Genomic DNA, 22,411 nt, shown 5'->3' with positions numbered 1-22,411 from the left:
ACACAATTACATTTATTCGACCAATGTAACATATAATTATATTTGAACGTTTTGTTTAGTTTGGTATCAAATAAATTTTACGAAACTTAAAATAAAATTAACTAATATTATTTATCATTTATATATTTACGGAGTTTTAAATAAAAGGGTTAAATTTATTGAGACTTCGTTAACAAATTTTGCAATAACAGAATAATCTATTTTATCACGAAAACCAAACTTTGTATTAATATATTAAATATTTTTATTTTCGCTATACACAATTACATTTACTCGACCAATGTAGCACATGAAGTTTTTAAGATATAACTTTTTATTATTTGATATATAAAATTAGATTATTCAATTCATACAATATACGGGGTTTTTTAAGGATATATATTTTTTATAATTTAGTACAGAAAATTACATTTATTCAAACCGTGTAATGCGCATATTTTTAAAGATGTAATTTTTTTATTGTTTGGTATATAAAATTACATTTATTCAACCCGTGTAATAAATGAGGTTTTTTAAAGACATATTATTTTATTATTTGGTATACAATATTACATTTATTCAACCCGTGTAATACGCGTGGTTTTAAAGATATAACTTTTCTATTTGGTATATAAAATTACATTTATTCAATACGTACAATATGGTTCTTATAGATATAACTTTTTATTATTTAATATATAAAATTATATTTATTCAACCCGTACAATAAATGAGGTTTTAAAGATATATTGTTTTATTATTTAGTATATAAAATTTATTTATTCAACCCCGTGTAATACACGGGGTTAATACTAATAATAATAATAATAATATTTAATCTAAATTAATACAATTTTTTTATTATTAATAATATTTAATCAAATCTAAAATCTAATCTAATACAATAAAAGATAACAAAATATTTTTTACTAAAAATTATAAAAGATTTACAAATTAAATTAAAAAAATTAATGTCAAGAAAAAGGGTTTATTAACGAACAAATTAGTATATTATATGGTTATTACTATTAGCAAGAAAATCGAATAAGCATATTTTTATCTTTATGTATCTAATCTTACTACTTTAAAAGAAACCAACTTTTGGACACATGTCATTTATTGAAGGTATCATCAAATCTATATTTATCTAAATAAATAAATAATAAATTAATATTAAATCTTATCATACTTTAATAAAATATTATCCTCAAATCTAAATTGTTAATTTAATATATTTTTAAAATAAATACCTCTCTTATCTACTTATCTTATTTTAAATATATAAATAATCAATTAATATTGAATGTGATCCTAATTTATTAAAAATATAACTTTTTTTATTATTTGGTATACAAAATTATGTTTATTCAACTCGTGTAAAACGCGGGGTTTTAAGGATATAATTTTTTTGATTATTTGGTAGATTTTTCAACCCGACTCTACACGGGTTTTTTAAAGATACGACGTTTTTAGTATTTAATATACAAAATTAAATTTGTTTAGGATATATTTTTTTTATTATTTGGTAGATTTTTCAACCCGACTATACACGGGTTTTTTAAAGATACGACGTTTTTACTATTTAATATACAAAATTACATTTATTTAATCTGTGTAATACATATGGATTTTAAAGATATAACACTTTTTTAGATCTATTCAACGCGTGTAATATATGAGGTTTTTAAGGATGTATTTTTTTATTATTTGGTAGATTTATTCAACCCGATTATACACGGGTTTTTTTAAAGATACGGCGTTTTTAGTATTTAGTATACAAAATTACATTTATTTAATCTGTGTAATACACATGGTTTTTAAAGATATAACTTTTTATCATTCGATATATAGGTTCACTAGGTTATAACCCGGGAATACTCCCGGGTTGTGAATCTTTATATCTAAAAAATAAATATACATCTATAAATATTAATTAATAAAAATATACCATATAGTTGTGAATCTTTATAACCCGGGAACTTCCCGGGCAAGGAAAAATCAATTTATAATCTAATTATGTCATTAAATAAATTAAAAGACATGTTTTCAAACATTATTAAGTGTTTAAATAAATAAGTTAAAATTTGGTGTCAATACTATGCGGTACCAATGTTGAAATTAAAAGACATGTTTTCATTAGAAATTGCCGTAAAATAACACTTTTCTCTATGGGGCGCCTCCTTCCTTTTCTTTACATGTGCACCCCTATGCTATCGATACGGTACCGGTTAAGCCAAGCACTTATGAAGAAATGAGTTGAGCGAAACCACTTTTTTTACCATAATCCCAAAGACATAAAGGCACTTATGTTTTTAACTTTTTTTAACCGAAACCCGATTACCAAAGCTGACCCAATGCTACCTAAACCAAGTATTTAACATAATTGTACATGAAGCCACACATGACCTAAGTAAAAACATAACAAAAACTTTCCACAACAAAACTTTTAAACACATTAATTAAAAGAAGATAATTGAGATATATTTCCTTTTTTTAAACAGCCAACAAATCAAATTTTATTAAAAAACATATTAGCATTGTGCTAATCCACATCCAAAAACAACCAGACAACAAACTACATCATAGACCCAAAAAAATTAACACGAAATTTCGCAAGTTTTCCCATGATAAACCACTGGATTTTGACTGATGTTTAACCCATAGGTACGCCAAACTCTGATTTCCTACTTTAAACTCTCCACCTTAGGTTGTTTACGGTTGAAGATAATATTGTTTTGACTTCGCCAAATACACCACACGACCGTTAGAATAATGGAGTAATAATATATAAAAAATGTGTTTTAATACATTACTATAAGTAATAATATATCAAAAATTTGTTTTAATATATTAATTTGTCAACACAATAAGTAATAATATATCAAAATATTATGAAAGCATAATAATTCATCCATAAGGTGCCAACTTATAAAGCAACACTTTAAAAAGAATTAGTAATGGAATAACTTTTAAAATAAATAACACATGAACAGAGTAGTTTTAAGAGTTTTGTTTTAAAAAATCAACAATCTCCTAGCCTTTTCCATCATCTTCATCAATGTATTGATTCTAAAAGTTGCACCTCACATGATGCATGACCACCTAGTTAATGCGTTTTCAGAAGTGCTTTGCTCGCCTCATTAACAGGGCATCAATTTCTAAATCAAGTTTGAAGTCAACTAAAAGCTTTAATATATTATGAAAAACAATTGTGTTCCTTGCTAAATCATGCTCCATTTAAGAACCTCTATATTGAGAAAATTCCTAAAAATAATGTACATAAAAAATATTGTATTATACACAATAGGGTCAAAAAGTCTAGATGGTCTTTTGACCAAAAAAGTTCATTGATCCATACAAAGATGACTTCAAAGGCAGACTTATAATTCACATGCCTTCCAAAAGCTAATACATCTCAATCTTTTGTTAGCAAACCGAACCCATGTGATACGTCTTTGGGTTAATAAAAAAATTAAATGAAAAAGTCATATAAAATAAATGCATAACGTATTTATTATTTTTTTATTAAGAATTTCATATTAAATTTACATTTACATTCATAACAAATCGGCATAAATGTGAGAAAAACGTGTTGGCATCACTTTATTCTAAGTTTAACGTAAGAAAAACGTGTCGGGTCAGATAAACCATACCATCTCTAGAGCTCCCCTGACAACTCCACTTAAAATTTGTAAAAACAAAAAGAATATTGAACATTACTAATTAATATGTCTTACAATCTATAAAATCTTGAATTTGCTCTTCCTGCAAAATCATGAACAAAATCATGTCATAAAATGAATTATAAAATGAATCATTATATAATGACTTACAAGATAAAGGTCCTCTTTTTCCACTATTTCGATGTCTGCACTTTTCCTTTTGTATTGCCTCATTTTAACAGTCAGTATAATCACTATAATCGCCTCTGCGACAACCACCATGAAACGAAGCCACCACCTTAGCTACCGTCAACGAACGCCACCACCACAGCCACCGTCAACCAATGCCACCACCGTCAACCATCACCACCACCGCAGCCACCGTCAACCACATTGCCACCACCGCAGCCACCGTCAACCACATTGCCACCATCAAACCATCGCTAATCCGCCACCACCATAGCCACCATCAACCATCTCCGCCACAACCACACCAACCATCTCTGCCGCCGCAATCACCAACAATCAACGCCACCAAAAGCATCATAAGTTGTGGACACAAAACACTACACATATCCACGTCTGCGGTCGTCTTTAGTGTGGTTCATATTCTATGCACACTCCATGGATCACCACGATTAAGTTGTGAACTTGTGAAGGAAACTAATACAAACTGGCCAGAGCAAAAACCTCTCTTCACCAGCAACTTTATACATTTTGACGGCTATCTACATCAACAAAAAACAAAAAATTAACATCCACAACTTTATACATTTTGGAAAAAATAATTATAAATGTGAAATATATAGGGATATCATCAATCTGTTGCTATTTCAAAAAAAAATATTCACGAATATAACAACTGAAGAGTCCCATCATCAGTTCTAAATTGTTTGGAAACTTTCCACATGCATAGTCATAAAAACTCGTAGCCATGTCCAGTCCACTGATGATGCAGATTGAATAAGTATGTAACTTGAAAACGATTACAAGAAAATGCAAAAATAGAGCATGTGATAGAAATACTAACAATAATCTAGCAGTTGGAAAACTATCTATAATGTGCTTAGTGTGAGATCATCAATCAAGAATGAGTCGTTCTTATACAAAAGATCTTTACCACTAATGCAGATAGTCTCGTCTCTACTCCTTGTGTACAATCATAGTTATCAAAGGCGCGAAGCGCACTCTAGGCGCATAGGCACCGATTAGGGCCTAGGCGATAGGCACAAAAAAAGCGTGGGCCCGAGAAAAAAAAAGCGTGGGCCCGAGAAAAAAAAGCGCACTTAAATATAAAAATAGAAGTTCATTAAGGGATGAAGTTTGGCTCTAAAAATCCCACCTTTTCGTCACTTTTTGGCAGAATTTACATGTGATATACGAACTTAAACTTACAGCCCTATAAATACTGCAGAAAAAGTGGAAATTACCAATTAAAAAAATAAAAAGCCTGAAACAATAAATACGCATGGGATGAAATGTCTGCGCTATCATTACCTACGAACCATAAGCGCAGTTAATGCGAGTCGCCCAGAAAAAGCGCTCGCTTTTGACAACTCCGTGTACAATAGTGCAAGACCAGTAACAACCTGACAAATTAATCAACAAAAATTCATGATTTTAACGTAATAATAACTATTAAATAAGGGGAACCTACCCGAGCAAGAAGTCTCCCCTGTCAACTTGTAAAAGTTAAAGAGCACAAGTCTCCCCTGTCATCACTGTCTTCATCCAGAATGCCTTGTAGATATAAAAATAAAATTTATAGATCATCAAACGGAAACCAATTTCAAATTAAGAATTGATTTACCTTGAAACCACCGATCCTAAAGTTGCGCGACACGAATACAAATCCAACCAATTGTAACTCCTTTGTGTATCACATAATAAACGGTTTGTGGTGGAGAGTTCGACAATTAAGGTTTGCAGTTAACACATGATTCCTTCTTCGCGGAAATCGAATGAAGAAGAAAGATAATCTGTGATTTTGATGGTGATTGAGTAGAGAGCGAAAAATGAAAAAAAAAAAGGATTAATACAATTCAAACAGATAACAAAAAACAAAATACAAAAAATACTGTATTTAACAACACATTGCTGGTTATGTACCTCAGTCCTGTAACGGGTATCTGTTGCGGGTATGTTCAGTTGTGCCTTCTAGTCTTGAGAGCTAGACCCACATAACGCACAGTGCTATAAGTTCATGGGTAGATATAAAAACACAAGTGGACAATAACTATGCAATGCATCTAAAATGAACAATTTTCAGACAATGCTCAGTTAAAGGCTAATTTTCATTTAAAAGACAGCATATACCGCAAAATACTTTACATCCGATTGACATTAATAATTTAGAAAGAATAAGATAAGAAATCTAGCATTACTGAAGGATACAAACAGCCAATTTAAGATGACGTATTAACCAACTAACGAACTCAAATTTGATAAAGATAAAAACGGACACGAGTTGACACAAAGAGAAGTTTTAATGAGGAAAGCATAAAAACGGAAGGTAAACAAAGCAACTCTATTCTCTAGGACATAGAAAGAACTACATCAGCCGACATAATCTTAAACATAACAAACTCGATGATGATTTTTTTTAAATTCTATTACAATGCTAAACCCTAAAATCATTCTTAAACCCAAATCTTTTGTATCAGCCCAACCTTAACAGTTCATCTTTCTTCTTCCTCTCCTTCATGCGTAACCCTAATATCATATCACATTCAGACGTCACACAAACAAACCTTCATTCTTATTCAATGCTCAAATCAAAAAATCTGGTTAGACATAAAAATATGGAAGACTCAACCTAACTAAAAAGGATGCACACATACCTGGTTCAGGTCACCGAGTTCTCATCGGAGTTAAACAGACTTCGTTAGAATCCTAAAACTTCCAGCCGCCATCATTTCTTACCAAACTTTAACCCCTCTAGGCTGCCATCGTCACTTTTTAACTGCAAAATTCTGAAATATGTTTCCAAAAGATTCAAAACAAAGACTATTTCAATACCTTAACAAAAACTTCAAAACAACTAACAATCGCCAGCAACACATATGTGTTGTATCAAAGGTGCCTGATTCAAATACTTATTCAGATTGATGTTGTCGAAATCGCAGCCAAACTACACCAAAAAGTCAAATTGTTAGATATAAAACATAGAAGACCCAACCTTACTAAAAAGGATGCACGCATACCTGGTTCAGGTCACCGGAGTTAACCAGACATCATCAAAATCCTAAAACTTCCAGCCGACATCATCTCTTACCAAACCCTAACTCCGCTAGGCTGCCTTCACTGAACCAGAACACATAGTCAGCGCTGCTGCCGTCCACATATAACAACAGTTAGTTATCTTTAAATCTCTCTACGTCAGAGAAAGCGGCACCCTTGGTCTGTTTTATTCATGTTGTGCCACTGCTTCTTGAGTTTGACCCACCACCGAGTCAAAATTATATCTTTCAAATGAAACAGATTTAGATTAATACTATAAAAAACAAAGGAAGATGTCGGACATCTATTCAACATTGACTCCCTCAATGTATTGATGTATTCTTGAGGTACCAAGTATTCCTAAATGAGACTATACCATTTAGCTCAACCATAAATCCGGTCTTTAAATAAGAAAGTGATTTCAAGATATCCATCACGGATATAGATGAGTCCAGAGAGGCATGTTCAAAACCTGAAAAAGCAATTTCCGTCTGCTGTAACGTCTATAATTTTCAAACCCAATGCATCAAGCTGAGCTCGAAACTCTGATATATCAAATTGGTTTCCATTCTTTTTAGCCTGTCAATCCATGAGTGTGAAACATTACAGAATCAACAGTTCGTTAACAACTGATTTATCAGAAAGTATATGTATAGCAAATTGAGAATTGGAATGTAATAAAAACTATATGATTTATTTGACATATTAAAAAAATTATTTGACACTTTTGGTAAAACTTAGATAAAATTGCAACTCAAATTGACCCATTCATATATAAAAAGGAATTTCATGTCGGTGATTTACAAATCTCAAACTTCATACTAAAGATTTAACCTTAACTCATATACATAAGCTCCCAATTACAACCCAAACTCTTGCAACGCACCGATGCCACATCTATACATCATAAAATAAGGACCGAAGGATTTCTTACCTGATTCACCAATTAATCAAGCGGAGAATGGTGGTTTTGGCAGAGAAGGAAGAAGTGGATGAACAAATTTTCATGTATGCGTATTACCTTGATCATTAATGGACGTTATTCATGAGCTCACTTCAGACATTGATAAGTTACATCTGATCTATTTAGTTTTGATCTGCATCAGTTTGAAAGTACATTAGTAAAGTAAATTAGGTAAGAATAAATTTTTACTCAAATTCGTAAAAACTTAATTTGACTATATTACACAGAACTGCTCAAGTATGATGAACATAAAACCCACTCACCACAATTTCAACAACCTTTATATTGAAAGAAAGCTTCATTGATGCTGAAACAGAATGTAAGGCAGGTGGAAACCGGTCGGGTTCGATGCGTTCGAAAGAGAGAAAAAAATATAGTCGTAATATATATATATAACCAGAACGAATAAGCTTTGTTGGTATTCTTTTTAAGTTTTTTTAAATAACAGTAACAAAATAAAAAAATTGAAAACAAAAGAAAGTGAAGTGCCAGTGAATTCAATTGGTTTCGAGGCTACAAATGCACCTCATGACTTGGCGTTTGCAGAGTGACGCTAAACAGCCCAAAAGTCTATTAGTTGTTTTTTTAGAAAGAAATAAAAAATTTGCTTCCATTTTGGTCCCTAATATGATGCTGAAACAGAAAACATAACCATAAAAGCTAATCCAAAAGTATTAAATTAAATAAGATTATAAAAAGTAAATGAATTAAGCTTCAAAATATAATACTTGCATAAAAAGTCGAGCGAAAGAACCCCGTAGTTACCGAAACAACCCCAAAGTTTATATATATCATTTAGCTATAAAATCACCCTCAAGAATATAAATAATGTGCAAAGATTGTGTTACATAAATCAAAACCTTAAGAACTAATAGAAAATTTCAAATATTAAAGATACTGTGAAACCAACAAATATATTAAATACCACATTTTGAGTTGCAACCTTTTTCTCATATCAAATTAAAAGAAAAACTATGCTTACTTTCTTTCTTCAAAACATTGAAACCTTAAAATGTATCAGCTGCAACATGTTTCAAACACACTTTTGAATACGAAAAAATTAGTCTTCTTTCTTTCTAAAAAACAAAGCACTAACAACACAAAAATATAGCAGTTTATAAGTGAAAATGGAAGCCATCAAAACCAAAAAAATCAAGAAGTTTGTGGGTCAACATTTGATCAAACAAAATCCAAATAACCACTTACTTGTTTCCCTCCACCACCAAAAGTCTTTAATCTAAACCTCAAATGACCACTATATACCTGCAACAACCACCTATAATTAGATGGGTATAAAATTATGCCATATAATCATTGGATAAAAGCAATAACAAATCGAGTATAAATTAATAGTAGCGAAACCCTAAAATAAATTATTAACTCCAATCCTTTTATATCAGCTGACACTCTTAACAATTCACCTTTCTTCTTCCTCAACTTCAAGCGAAACCCTAAATAACATCCAGATCCAGCCGTCACCCCAGCACACCTTCATTATTCTTCTGCGTTCAAATCAACAAACAACAACATCAATAAGTCCTAACTCAATAAGCAAGAACACCAAAAATTACATAAGGTGACAATGTTGGGTTTAAGATTTTAAAATCAACATGTAAACCAACTCAAAAATTAAATCCTAAAAACTTGTATACCTGTAAATCTGAAGCTGAGAGGCTAGATTCTTCATTGGTTTTGTGAAATCTTCACCAATCGGCTTGAATCGCCGTCATCCTTTTTGAATCAACAGAGAGAGAGAAAGTAGATAAAAGGAAGAAGAAACATCTTGGTTCAAAAGGAAACAATAACGAAAAAGAAACCTCTAGAAGAAAAGAAAACCTTAAATAGATTGATAAAACGAAGAAAGATTGATGTCTTCGTTGATAAACATCGCGATTAGGGTTCGCGATGATGAAAGATTGATGTCTTCGTTGAGATTCGGAGTGAAACGGCCAGAAAAATGGATATCAAAATTAGGGTTTGTGCAAGGGAAGAAGCGTGTTTAATATGAGACCCGAATCCAGAAACGACCCAAAGTCCGATCCATCCTCAGCCGGATCCCGCGTCCAAATTTGTGTAGTTTATGTAATATTGATTCCCTCCCAAAATCACCCTCTAATCCACCATAACATGCCACATAAGCAAAATGGTTCCATCATTCAAAGACAAATGGCCCAAATCATCTCATTTATCTATATATATTAATAAAGGAGATGATTTGGGCTATTTGTCCTTGAATGATGAAGCCAAATTGATGATGTGGCAACTTATTGTTGAATAGATGGTGATTTTGGGAGGGAATTCCTTTTATTCTTTGTACACAAACAAAAACCACTATTTGGACGCGGGATCCGACTAAATTCGGGTCGGATTTATGGGTAATATGGATCCTATAAATCCTATAAACAAACTTTTTTGACAAACCCTAGATTGGTATGTTCTCTCTTCTTCAATACGCTGGTTCTTCTCATTCTTCGCCGCCGATTCATCATCCAAAACTGATCCATCATCCAAACCCGATTGGTAAGTTATCTCTCGATTCACTTCTTCCTTCTTTGGGGTTAGGGTTTAATTGCTTTGAGATTAAGAGTTGTTAGATGTTTTTTTACAATTGGATTATTTGTTTGAGATTAAGAGAGTTTGTAGTTGTTAGATGTTTAAATTAGGTTTAATTTTGGTTGAAATAATTATTACGGGCTGTACAATTAAAAACCTCAAAAGATTCACCAACAGAAAATGCCAATATTTTACAAATCATTATGGCCATTATGTGCAGGCTACGCTTAAGCTTAAACCTGGTGGATTTTTTGTTTTGAAAGACAACCTTGCAAGATCTGGTACTGGGACAGGTGTAATCTCCCTATTTTATTTTAATTATATTGTATTTTTATTAGATTATACAGTAAAGTTCAATGTTTTGTGTTATACCTTAGTGTTACATGGTGATACTTTTACCTATTGTTTCTAAATAGTGCACATAAGACAGTTTGTACGATTTTGATGAATGTTTGAAGTGGAATAAAATAAAAGTGGGAGCAATCTGCTCATCAATCCAGGTAATTTTTCTAAATGTTTCTTTGGGTAATCGACCGAGTATCTCAGTAGTATAAATTGATGGGGTTTAATGGTTTCTTACATCACCTTATGTAATTCTTCGTGTTCTTGCTTATTAAGTTAGGACTTAGGGTTTTTGTGGATTGTTGATTGTTTATAGGATTATTTGTGTGAAACTGTTGTAGGGTTGATTTGAAATTCTTTATATGTTGGGTGAATTTATGTCAAATAACAATGATGGAGCAAAAAGTACGTCTGGTGGGATGAGCTTGACTTTGGTAGGTCCTAAACAATTTTGGTGGAGGTCTTGCTGGGATCTTTTTTATTTTCTTTATGTTCTTGAATGAGCTGTGTGTTTATGAATCGAACGTAACAAAACGGAAACTCCAGTTTCTTCTCTTTCTTCTGAATCGAATGTTGGTTTAGCTAATTCAACAGACGATCAAGTTCAACCACCAACACCTAATGAATATGATCATCAACGAGAGCCATATGTATTCAGATGTTTGTCATGCTTCAGCATTTTAATGCCCACAGGTATCAGTCTCATCTATCTATCTATCTTTTTTTTTCTTTTTTCAGTTTTTGTGTTTTTATATAAATTGCTTGATGTTGCAGGAAATGGGTTTAAGTTATTTCGCGGCTTTGGAAATAAAAACAACGAAGAAAAAAGTGAACTTTCTCTGAAGGAAGTGCCTTTAAAGAAAAGCTGGTTTTCGAACATATTTAAATTGGAAAAGGTGGAGAATAATGTCACTGATCTTAACGTTTCAGTAGCCGTTCAGAGTTTAGATATGAAAAATAATGCTGGTGGAGTCTCTTCTCTATCTTCTAACCTAAATCCGTCAAATGCAAGAAGCTAACGCACATATCTCCAACGGTACAACAGATTTGGAAAAAAGTCAACTTTCGTTAGATAAAGTTTTAAGAGAGAGCAGCGGTCAGTAAATTTATTCAGAACATATATTCGGTTCAAATAAGAACCAATAAAAATCTAATCAACGTGAAAACAATATAGTGTATTAGTGAACACATTATTCGAGTGCAGTGACATTTTCGTAATTAACGTAAAACCATGTGTATTCAGTATTCACCAGTGAATACACTATATACAAATGAATCAAATTTTGACTTGACGTGTTTTCATGCTACTTACGAAATTGCCACTGAGTAATAAAATCTTCATGGAACAGATCTGACGGCCACATGTGTGTGTGTGTGTGTGTCTGTTTTAGTAAACTTATATAAAATCTACTTTGACTATGTTTTAAGTCAAATTACATGACAATGATATTTGACCATGGTATGATTATGAAGTTTCAGTTCAAGCACCAAATGCTATGCATGAAGTTTCACAACACGCTGTTCAGAACAATGTTGAAATTCATCTTGAAGAGCCTCTGACTGTCAACAAGGATGTCTTAACAGACGGTCAAAAAGTTAATCTTCTCGAAGATGTGAACAATATTGAATGGGTTATATTTGTTTAGCGTCTCTTATTTCGCTGCATGAACAGGACACGTTTTCTAACTTTCGCTCTCTATGTGTTTGTTAGTTGTTCATTGTTCTCATGTCATTGCTTTTGGATTTTCGGGGATGATAACGTAGGTCATCGCCGGTTTTCAGGTGAGTTTATGTTGCTTTTCATTTCCTCTTTGTGACATCATGTATAAAGATGACATGGACAAATTGCTTGCTGTTTAGTTAGTGTATTACTAAATATTGGATTCGTAGGTTTATCAAGTTTACACTACACTCTGGTTTAGTGGTTATGCATATTCCTTTGTTTTAGGAGGCAGTGGTTTGACTCCTGCTTACGGTTCTTTTATTCAAAAGTTTTTTCAGTTTTGCTTTTTATGTATGCCAATGTTGCTTCTTTTTATATGTGTTCTCTCAACATGTGTCTGGTTTTAAAGTATATAATTTACGTATGACCTCATAAAGCATCTTGAATGAACTTGAGTTAGCTTTGATTTTTAAAGTATTTGATTTATGTATGACCTCATATAGTATCCTGAATGAACTTAAATTTTGTTGAATAATAGTTGGGAATCAATTGTTTTTCTTTCTACTTCTACTTAATACAGATTAGATAATTGTTGATTAGTTGTATAGAATTAGGATTCATCATTAATTTTTGAAAATGATAGATTAATATAAAATTATGCCCACTGTGGGATTTGAACCCACCCCCTTTCGGACCAGAGCTTAATTCTGGCGCTTTGGACCACTCAGCCAAACTGTCACATGGTTATAATATTTGAAGAAACTACTTTAGAATATAAATGGGACAGTACAATAAGTTAACAATAAATGAAAGATAGATTAAGAAAAAACATTGACAGCTCTGGGATTTAAACCCACACGCTTTCAAACCGGTGCCTAAACCTAAATCTGGCACCTTATAGGCTTATACCATTCGGACAAACGGTCTACTGTTTATAGCTTTTGGAGAAATTCATAAATTTTAATATCATATGTGTGTGACAGTTCCATAATTTAGGTGAATCTGACCTGTTTGACCCTTTCAACCCTTTTGACCTGGTAAAGATAGAAATAGAACATACTCGAATCAGTTCAAAAGTAAACGGGTCAAGATTGCCATAAGTACATTAATATGAATGATTTGGTTTGTGATTATTTAGGTAAACGGGAGTGGATAGTTTGTTGGCGTTGCTGAAATGATGGGGCTTGATTTCTTATACAGCCATGTAACACAAGCCACCACCACAATCTTGCACCTTAATTCTCATTAAGGTAACTTACTTTCTCTGATTCGTTTTTTGAGCTTTGTAAAATGTAGATTTACCATTCCCTTCTTCATGGATTAGGCATTTCCTATAACCGAGATTCAAGAAACCAATCAATTCTTTTCATGTTTTTTTATCAGTTGTTGATTATGCCTAATTCTTTGCTTCAAACCCCTATTTCTCTGTTCCCTCTTTCTTTCTGTGATGCAAATATAAAATTTTAGTTTGTCGTTTACTTTCTCTGCTGAACCTGTAAAGATGCTAATGATGCAGTGATATAGGTAAACAAAAGTATATGGTGGGTTAGAAGTAGCAAAGTTCTTGCATAATTCAGTTCCAAGAAGTATATGGGGTCATTCATGTTATTTATTTGCATTCTTAGTTTTGTAGGTCTATCGTATCAATCTAAAGCACCTGACAAAAAAAAGTTGAAACTTTATCCAACTCTGTTTGTTGTAACAGAAGTTAAGATACTTCTCTTATAACACATTTAGTTTTAGCCTATTTATGATTTTCCTTTTTCTGTCAGTTCAATAGGATGAAGACTCTTGGTTTCAAGTAGAAGGTTATGTGCTTGCTAAATTTTGTGCGTTTACCAATGAATCAACGTATCGACTCAATTTTTATAGGATCTGCTTATGAGAAAAGGCCCGATTTTTGGTTCCACTTTTGGCTCAAATGGTTCTACCGCATCTGCTACTTATGATGTTGTGACGAGTAGAGAGTTATCCAACTCGGTTTGTTTTTATTCTCCTCTGCGTAATCAGGTATGTGTTCTTTCTATATGGTTTGTTAACATAATTTTTTAAAGGTACTTCTCTTCAAAATGTCCAATTCAAAATTGATTATGAGTTCACAAAACTAATTTCTTTGAATACTCTCATCATAAATTAATGGCTTGAGCAACAATGACCAGGTCTACTATCACATGAATAAGCATGAAATGCATATGAAATTGCTAAAAAACTGAGTATTCTACAATCTACACAATAAAAATGACTTTGCTTAAATACAATGACAAAAGGTTGAGACTATTAAAAAACCTTGCCTTTTCGGATATATACAGCCTAATCAGTCAATGACAAGGAATGGTGTTGTGGTCGGGCTTTCAGATTGGGTTAGGAATAATAATTTAGGTGGGATAGGACCGCTTGGGGGGGGGTGTACAGTTGTTCCTCCGGTAGTTTGAATGGAGGATTAAGAATTTAGAGTTAGAGCCTAGATCACGCACTTAGAGACAAGTTAATTTGCTTTACATTGGTGGTTGTAGCTTTATTAGTTTTGAATGGTTCCAATATAATATCACTTTTGGATATTGATTTTGATTTTGATTTTGAACGGTTCAAAGATAATATCACTTTTGGCGACTTTTTATCCGTATGACCAACTTCACCCGTTTAAGTGGAATATTTGAAATCCTTTGCATATTACAGGACAAACAGCAAGTGATGACCTGTATGAGGTTCAACTAACTATACCAGTGGAGGGTTATGAGTTGGATATACTCATGTTCTCTTGGTGATGGTAAGTTTATGGGTTAATACTGGTCTAAAATGGATTTGGTTGAACTACTTCTTTGTCCGAATTTTTAGAATTTTGCATAAATATATAAGGTTACAAATGACTACAAAAGTTACCTTATCTCACTAATAATCTAATCAATGTTCTAAATCTTTTGAATAAAATAGTTTAGGAGGTTTACATATGCATTAAAAATACACTTTAGGTGAATCTGACCTGTTTGACCCTCTCAACCCTTTTGACTTGGGAAAGATAGAAATAGAACATACTCAAATCGGTTCAAAAGTTAACGGGTCAAAATTGACATAAGTACTTTAATATGAATGATTTGGTTTGTGATTATGTAGGTGAACGGGAGTGGATAGTTTGTTGGCGTTGCTGAAATGATGGGGCTTGATTTCTTATACAGCCATGTAACACAAGACACCACCACAATCTTGCACCTTAATTCTCATTAAGGTAACTTACTTTTCTGTGATTCGTTTTTTGAGCTTTGTAAAATGTAGATTTACCATTCTCTTCTTCATGGATTAGGCATTTCCTGTAATCGAGATTCAAGAAACCAAGCAATTCTTTTCATGTTTTTTTATCAGCTATTGATTATGCCTAATTCTTTGCTTCAAACCCTTATTTCCCTGTTTTGTTTTTAATTTGTGTACTATTTATGATTCGTATGGATCGAAGGATGAAACAAGATACATACGGTGATAGATACGATGACGGGTATGGGTCGGGTATGAGACAAACTGGCTTTAATCGGGTATGTGGTTGGGATTACCCAAAACTGGATTAATTTTTATTTTATTAATGTCTCTACAGTAGCCATGTTTCATAAAAGGGGAGGGTTAGATGTAACTTATTACGAAGAAAATGGCAAAAAGTTAATGTTTTTATTCTTATCATTAATATCTACGAAGAAAACACTATAGGGTTGGGTACCTGGTCAGAAATATTGTGTTTAAAACTGGTGTTGTAGATGCTTAATCAAGATATTGCAAAGTTTGCTCATGAGGCTTTAGAGCCTCAGCATAACATTAATAACATTAATGGGCTTCAAATGTTTGGGTTTGGGTTATCTCCAAAAGTGTATTATTTGACTAATATTGTTGGTAAATAACTTTGATTCAGTTGTATTATTTGACTAATATTGTTGGTAAATAACTTTGATTCAGGATTGAAGATATCGATCGCAAGCATAGATGTTTGGAGTACTGAAGTACTAAATCCTACCCGAATAATAGAGATTAGAGATGCTACTAACTTTTTTAGGCGAGAACATGAGGTTGACTTTGAGTTTTGTAGTGTTATAGCTCTTTTACTTTATTATTCCAGAGATGAGCAACAAATGGTAGAAAATGAAATTACAATAGCTTTAGCTTTTATTTTTAGAAAAATTATATCATGCATATTCGGTTTTTTTCTTTTTCCATTTATTAAACAAAAAATATAAGTATGATTGGTTGATTGTTTTATTCTAAAGCCTATTTTTACTAATTTTCTCAGTATGTATATGTAGATACATATCTACACATGCATGAATATATCAATTATGTATGTGTTGTGGGATGGTCTGTCCACCATATGGCTTGAAGAAGCTCCACTTATAACAGTTTTCAATATTTATTTTTGTTTCTAAGGTTGCACTTGACTCGAGCAAGCCTAGCCTGTCGGCATCTGATTATGATAGCGGAAGTCAAATAACAACTGCCAGCCCTTCTAAGTAAGCTTATTTCATTCAATTTGAAACTTAAAAAAAGATTACATCAATGAGTTGGTAAATAAAACTAATTATTTTTTGTTTTGCTGAAGTATGACTATATGGATCAGTTTCCTGCTATGAAAATTCAATCCAGATATGTAGCAAAACCACCAAGAGCTGGTGGTAGGTGGTGTGGCGGTGGTGTCACCGAAAGGGTGGTGTGAGTTGCCGGCGTTGCAAGATGGTGTCAAAGGGGAAGGTAGAAGTTGTATTGCAGAGTTGTGGCGGAGGTGCTCCTTTGGCAACCGGAGTTGCAGGTGGCAGAGGTGCTCCTTTGGCAGCGGGAGTTGCAGTTGGCAGCCGGAGTTGGAGTTGGCAACGAGAGTTGCAGATAGTGGTATGAGTGTTATACATATATAAATTTGATATATTTAATATAAAAATAAGTTTGGGTCCCACAATTTAATATATTAATAAAACTTTATGTGAAGGAATTGGAAGGTGTTGCCCTAATGCAATTGTCAACTTGATTAGCAATCCTGTGAATTCTACGGTTCCAATCGCTGCAGAAGTTTTCAAGAAAGCTGGTACTTATGAACTGTTGCTTGATTTCTACAGAGTTTTTAGCGGTATGTTCTTTGTTTCTTTGTTTGATTTTGCGTATAGTCAGATTCTTTTGGTTGTTTCAGAGGTTTCTTACATGATTATGATTTATGTTTTTTTTTAAATTTTTTTACTTGATTCGTAGGTGGATGATTGGGAGTTTAAAGGGTGGTTGTGTTGTATTTCACGTTTAGGGCATAAATAATTTGTTATTTTGTTATATAGGGTGTATCAATTTCAATAATTAGTCTTTTGATTTTTTAAAATCGGTTGATTTTGAGGATGCAATGTTGATTACGAGGTTTTAAGTAGCATAAAGTTTAATTTTTTTCAATATTTAATCACTTTATAGTCTAATTACTTCATATGTTATGTAGTAAAATTATAAAACCATATTTTAGGTGGTACGTATTAGTGTATAAGTTTGATCAGTCCTATAATATGTTGTTTTTTTTGACAAATTAATTCTTGATTTCTATACTTTATTGTGCATTGAGTTATATTGTTTTCAATATCCATTTATCTCGCTCAGATGTTCATGTTTGGATGTGACGAAATACTTATATAGAAGAAAAAAAGGTTGCAAATGGAGCTGCAAAGGTAAATTATATAAGAACTAGGTTTTTAAGCGGTTATTATAATGTATTTATCTTATTTCGACTTACTACGGTTTTTAAAGGAGAACAGGTCAATAAATAGGTTTTAACTATAAAAGGAACCGGTTGAGTCAGTTTTAAATCAAGACAACCATTTTTGTTGTGTAAACATGTGGTCTAAGCGTTATAAACCTCATTTTTTTAGTAGTTCTATGGGGGTATGCAAGACTTTGTTGGTGTAGTTGTATTATGGACAAAACCAAATTGACCATTAAAAAAAAGTCGTTTTGACCTATACTGATTTTGTCAAAAACCATCCATGCCCATTATGTTGCCTGACCTGCCCACCCGTCTTGCCAGGTATAGTTTTAACGCGTTTGTGACATGGCTTCATATATAATTTCATCATTTTAGCCGTTTAGGCATGGTTTCATATATGATTTCATCACTTGAGATATGTAAAGAGTGACTCTGTAATTAGAAATAACATGATGACTACTCCTCGCACAATTTGAAGACTACAATCGTTTGCGCAATTTTTTAGTCTCAATCACAGTGTAAAGAACAAAGTGTAAAGAAAGAACATACAGAAGTGGAATGAGCAAGTCATTATGTCTCTCTAAATTACTTGCTCTTTACGTCCGCATGTAGCGCCCGGTATGTAGTTTTCGTATAGAATTTTTTAGGTATATACGTTTTCGACCCCCCGGTTTTATATTTTTTAGGTATATACGTTTTCGACCCTCCGGTCGGAAATCTCAAGCTTCGCCACTGCTGCAGGTAATGTTCTTACAATGGCGGTCCTGATGTTAGTTTTACCTGCATTAAGCTACAATCTCGGAAGTGCTATCAAGAAAATATAGTTTTGTTTTAGTCATATCTTTTAGGATGTTATGGCAGAGGGGGGGATCTTAAAGAGGTCATTGTTGTAAACAAGATAATTCGTAATCTATTTGTTGTTCATAGATAAATAGTAGGCTTGGCAAAACCGGTTTATTGGGTTTGGTAACAGGTCAGAACTGGCCAGATTAAAAGTGGGTTCAACAGTTTCGGGTCAAAAAGTGTCATTTTAGAAAAAAACTACATAATGTTTTTATTTTCTCATAAGTATTTTTTTTTTTTTTTTTTTTTTGCAGATTCAATTGGAATTCAAGGAAGAAAAGTAAACGTTACAGGAACTGATGGCTGTGTCCAGGTCCTCTCTACCTTCGGTGCGCGCTTGGGCGAGTTAGGTAATGGGTCAAAGCTGGTAAAATTTTTTGTATAGGGGTTAGCCCAAAATGCTTTTTGTCTAATTTTAAATGACTAGAAAACATATCCCTTTAATAATAGTTGAACTTCTAGCATCTTTTGACATGTATGACCCGTTTAAGATGTTTTGTCTTTTAAGCTTTTGTTTTGATATGATTTGTATTAATCTAAGGAAAACATTTTTAGTGCTAAAGACTACATAGATGGCTATGAGAATGTTGGGTGGTTGAACGTGGATCGGTTAACGTTTTGAGGAAAAGGTTTGATAGGGTCAACTTCAAAAGTATATTTCGGGTGATTTTTTATGTATTTCCTCTAACTAACTTTTGACTAGGTAAAGTTTTGATTTATTTGGGTATTCCTTAAACAATGCATCGTTTCAAGACGTAGCACATGCAACAGCGTTAGCATAATTTGCTCATGAGTAGGTAAAGTCTTGATTTCTATCGATATTTCTTAAACAATGATCCGATCTATATTCATGGTTTATAACTTTTGTTGTTTTTTATAAAATTCATTTAAAAATAAAAAAAACTTATAATAGTTGTATCCTGTATTTTATTATAAGAAAGTAGGGAAGACCATTTGTATTTTATCATGAAACGAAGTCAAAACTAGGATAAATAATCAAGTTTTGCCCGAAAAATAACCGAGTTTTGAACAATAACTGCAGATGGACACGGCTTCTGTGCTTCAAGAAGCTCATATCTCTATCAATCTCCTTCATGAACAGATTAAGGTACATTCATTTTCTGAAAGGGCTATATTTTATCTCTAAATAGTAAAATAAAATAAGAAAAGGTAGTTAAATGGGTAGACGATCGTCCAACATGCATTTTAAATTTCTTTCATGATCAGCCAAGGTCGAAGCGCAACAAATTATGGTTGCCTATTCATGGATTCAAACCTTCAATTGCAACCATCAATTCTAACAATGATTCTAACATTCAAATGCAACAAATTATGCTTGCCTATTCATGGATTCAAATCTTCAATTGCAACCATCAAAGGTATGTATGCTCTCACCTTTATTTGAAAAAATTGGAATGGAACTTGAATAGATCATGTGTAATCTGCAACTATGTCTTATTTAATACTTGATGGCGCTTGATGATCATTTCTTATGTGTCTTTTCGTTAACACTGTCTTTGGGATTTTGTGGTGTGGGGATAAAAACTTTATAGGAAACTTTATTGAAATAATTAAACAAATGTATAAGGTATGAGGTTTTCAATTCTTGAGAAACAAATTAGACATGCAACTGGAAACAACTCTGTCAAAAAGTCCTTTTATTTTCTCATTTCTAAAATATAATGATTCATGGTTTTCAGTTTAATGAAGAAGATGGCAAAGTATGCAAAGGAAGGCATGAGGGTGGAAGCAAGCAAATCAAAAATTTATGGAACAAAGCATGATGCTTTTGTTGACATGATTGCAAGTGTATTTATTTAAATATCTTATATGACTTCTTATAATGATTGGCATTGTGATTGGCTTCTAACTTTTGATGTCAAATTTTGACACTTTGTTTATGTAACATGACACTTTGTTTGTATTTTATTTTGTTTCGATTATACACTTAATATATGATCCTTAATAGTTCATTTATCTATTTATCTATTGCTGTAAGTTTTTAGTTACTCTTTTGCTTTTTAGTATATCACATTATATTGAATATAGGAAAAACGCACTTGGTTTTTAGTTTGGGTAAAATAAGATGGCTTTTTTTTTTGGCTTTTATAGATATTATAAAAAAGCATCATATTCAAAAGTAGTTCTTTGCAATGTATTCTCATTTTACTAAAGTGGTGCTTCTTTTCCTTTTCATTTCATTTTATTGCATCTTTTTAATACGTCATGTATTATATATAATAATAGTATGGTGCACATAATAAAATTTCGTTGGTCATTAAGTTTCATTCAAATTTCGTTAAAAAAGGAATGATATACAAAGTGATTTGGGTTAGTCCAACCCAACCTGTTTTGACCCATTATTTAGGTCATGTTTGGATTAGTTTATTTTACCTCCTTATGACTTATTGACTTTTTTGAAAATAAGTTTTTGTGAAATAGTGTTTAGGTAATAAGGTGAAAATAAGCTTTTTAGGCATTGAAAATGAGAAATGAAAAAGTCATTTGGTTGTAACTTTTTCAAAAAGGAGATAAGGAGATTAAAAAGGCAATAACGAGAAATAGAAAAGCTTATCCAAACATGCACTCAATCTACGAGACCTGGCCATTTTTCGACCTATATATGGTTTAATTGGTAAAGATGTAAGTTACTTGGTGAAAGAAATATGTATGCAGATTTTCAATTGGGTGCGGCTCCTGGTTTTGTTAGCCGGGGAAGGAGTAGTTGATTGGCTTCACGAGGTAAATAATTGGTCAACTGGAGTACAAATCAGAAGTGTAAAAAGGTCATGACAGCAGCGATGTTTGCGGCTATGTGGAGAGCTTGGATGGCCAAGAACAAAAAAAAAATGTTAACGGCAGGGCGACTTCATTACTCCAGCTGGTAGACAAGGTCAAAGAGCTGCTTTTCTTATGGAGATGGTGTAATTTTGTTAGTTGAGTCGTGTTTTTTTCCTGTTACATTAGTGTGGGGTTTGTTGTCTCCTCCTTTGTTGCAATGGGTTCATCTAATCATCTCTCCAGAATTTCTTTGGTTTTAATATATTTACCTTGCCTTTTTCTAAAGAAAAAAAAGACCTTTCTGTGCTATGCCATGTTATTCTACCATTTACGAACATGTTTCTTCCACTTGAAGTGTGGCATACCATTTATGAACATGTTTCTTCCATTTAGCTAATATTTGATAGAAGATGCAAAATTAAAAAAATGGTAGCATGGAGCTCACTTGAGATGTTATATAAACATTTGTGATTTATAAAATTTAAATATCCAACCCGTGAGTATTCACGGGTGATAACCTAGTTAATATATATAGATAAAGATATAACTTTTTTATTATTTAATATATAAAATTACATTTATTTATCCCATGTAATACACGGGGTTCTAAGATAGTATGTATATAAACTAGTTAATCATAAAGATATGTAGAGAGCTCATAATGGTTTTTAAACATTTTCATGAAATGAAAAGAATTTAAAGTA

General features: G+C 32.4%; 2 long non-coding RNA genes across 58 annotated transcripts; one reads left to right on the top strand and one right to left on the bottom strand.

Moving 5' to 3' along the window:
• Positions 1–3,558: 3,558 nt before the first annotated feature.
• LOC110864968 lies at positions 3,559–9,786 on the bottom strand. 13 transcript variants are annotated; one of them, XR_004860664.1, is made up of 16 exons: positions 9,661–9,786; positions 9,477–9,555; positions 9,246–9,326; positions 9,031–9,087; positions 7,795–7,957; positions 7,333–7,439; positions 6,845–7,105; positions 6,482–6,771; positions 6,311–6,353; positions 5,751–5,811; positions 5,452–5,620; positions 5,299–5,381; positions 5,139–5,230; positions 4,984–5,049; positions 3,813–4,369; positions 3,559–3,744 (listed from the first exon to the last, which is right to left on the bottom strand). It is a non-coding gene; the product is annotated as an uncharacterized LOC110864968 (long non-coding RNA). The 13 variants fall into 13 exon arrangements; XR_004860660.1 differs by having other exon boundaries at positions 6,482–6,583; positions 6,660–6,771; positions 6,845–7,957; XR_004860656.1 differs by having other exon boundaries at positions 7,237–7,957.
• A 284-nt stretch (positions 9,787–10,070) lies between these two features.
• Positions 10,071–20,899, top strand: LOC110864966. 45 transcript variants are annotated; one of them, XR_002550202.2, is made up of 21 exons: positions 10,087–10,344; positions 10,598–10,670; positions 10,794–10,877; positions 11,061–11,153; positions 11,302–11,412; positions 11,494–12,501; positions 13,521–13,632; positions 14,155–14,392; positions 15,059–15,149; positions 15,494–15,605; positions 16,319–16,428; positions 16,784–16,866; positions 16,956–17,242; positions 17,337–17,474; positions 17,981–18,048; positions 19,181–19,276; positions 19,482–19,555; positions 19,630–19,723; positions 19,969–20,034; positions 20,154–20,305; positions 20,627–20,899. It is a non-coding gene; the product is annotated as an uncharacterized LOC110864966 (long non-coding RNA). The 45 variants fall into 45 exon arrangements; XR_004860645.1 differs by having other exon boundaries at positions 10,095–10,344; positions 10,598–10,877; positions 11,061–11,412; ... (2 more) ...; positions 12,431–12,501; positions 19,636–19,723; XR_004860646.1 differs by adding an exon at positions 15,831–15,906 and having other exon boundaries at positions 10,081–10,344; positions 10,598–10,877; positions 11,061–11,412; ... (1 more) ...; positions 12,431–12,501; positions 19,482–19,723.
• The last annotated feature ends 1,512 nt before the right edge of the window (positions 20,900–22,411 follow it).

This window comes from Helianthus annuus, chromosome 6, assembly GCF_002127325.2.
Source record: "Helianthus annuus cultivar XRQ/B chromosome 6, HanXRQr2.0-SUNRISE, whole genome shotgun sequence".
Lineage (NCBI taxonomy): Eukaryota > Viridiplantae > Streptophyta > Magnoliopsida > Asterales > Asteraceae > Helianthus > Helianthus annuus.
This window is presented reverse-complemented; position numbering and strand designations above follow the sequence as displayed.